Below are 1559 nucleotides of genomic sequence, written 5' to 3' on the forward strand. Positions count from 1 at the left end.
CCATGTGATTGTGCATTGGACTTTGGGGGAATCCCGCCTATCTCTAATCAAATTATCCAAGGCCCATTTAAAGGCAACTGTAACTCAATAGCAACATGCAGGTGCATTGGGGAATCCTTCTCTATCATGGCAGTGTTCTCTCATGGCACCCTCATAAGATCTTGATCGTGCACTTGCTCTGTTTGTCATTGCCTATGGCGCCGTATGGCCTCCAACTCCCCTAGTGGTTATGGTGGCTACTTGTGAGGAGATTGCAAAATACATTAATAAGTGAGCCGAAGGTCTTGTTGTGGGGCTACGATTATCAATCACTGCATCTACATCCACAACATTATCTCTTTTTTCCTAGCTCCCTTTGTATTTTTTATTTTCCTTTAGAATTGAAAATAAGGAAAAAGCGTGTAGCGTGCAGTGGGGAGTCTTGTGGGGAGCAGAGGCATCGACTAACCATGCACGGTGGAGAAAAGAGCAAAATATCTTGGAGTTGGAACAAGAAAGCGTGGCCCTCGAGCTATTGTAAGCCTCTCGCAAGAAAGCGTGGCCCTGTAGCTATTCTAAGCCTCTACTACTTACTTTAAAGGTTGGTGGTGTGCCTGCTTGACGTAGCAAGAGTGAAGAGCCACCCGATTGCGTCATAGCGTGGGTCTTTAAAGGTCTTGAAGGGTCATTACACTCTATTGACACGCGCAATTCAAAGTGTCCCGCAGTGTCCCGTCACCCGTGGTAGTGCCTATTTATTACTTACGTTTCTTCACTTCGTTCCATTGAGGGATCTATCCCGTTTCAGCTGAGACCCACCCTTTTCTGTAGTCGCGCACCGCATGGCTGTGTATGCCCGCGTCCACCTCGTGTCTCAATCACCTCTCTCTCTCTCTCTCTCTCTCATTGCTGCCGCGACGAAGTAAACCGGTTTTTCTTTTCACCCCTACTACACGCCAGCGCCTCGCTCCCATCCAGCACTGGTGGTCTAGTGGTAGAATAGTACCCTGCCACGGTACAGACCCGGGTTCGATTCCCGGCCAGTGCACAGTGCCATGTGCAGAACGGCGCTTTTGCTGTCTCCTCGGAAGTCCGCGCCAGCCCTGCTGCCCTGCATTTTCTGTATGCTTCGCGCTCCTCTTTTGTGCAGCAGCATTCGTATTTCCAGTGGGAAATTCGCGCTTCGCTCTTGGATGGACGAGCTTTTCTTGAATGAGAAGAGGCGCTTCGCTCGTGTAACTAACAAACAGGGTTGGCACAGCGTCAACTTTTTATATGTTTATACATACACATACAAGGACATCGCTACCCACAAGATTTCGTAGGATAAAAGTGAGCAATATCATTCTTAGTCCATGCAATTGTGCTTTGAATTTTACCCCACACTCATTACTCTCATTTCATAAAGAAAAGATTATCGTGCATGGAAGAGGGTGTCCCCCCCCTCCCGGGACCACGAGACCCTCACGATCCAACGATCTTCCATACCATTCAGATTTGTAGGAAGAGCTGATCACGTTCAGTCAATTTTGGAGGCGATGCTCGAGGTTTGATCTCAATACTAGTCTCATATGAAATTA

General features: G+C 47.9%; 1 non-coding gene across 1 annotated transcript; it reads left to right on the plus strand.

Annotated features, from left to right (window-relative positions):
* The first annotated feature begins 956 nt into the window (after nucleotides 1-956).
* TRNAG-GCC (transfer RNA glycine (anticodon GCC)) lies at nucleotides 957-1027 on the plus strand. Its single transcript has one exon. It is a non-coding gene; the product is annotated as a tRNA-Gly (tRNA).
* The last annotated feature ends 532 nt before the right edge of the window (nucleotides 1028-1559 follow it).

The sequence above is a fragment of the Lygodium microphyllum genome, chromosome 29 (genome assembly GCF_053477565.2).
Source record: "Lygodium microphyllum isolate KBCC chromosome 29, Lygodium_microphyllum_v1.1.10, whole genome shotgun sequence".
Lineage (NCBI taxonomy): Eukaryota > Viridiplantae > Streptophyta > Polypodiopsida > Schizaeales > Lygodiaceae > Lygodium > Lygodium microphyllum.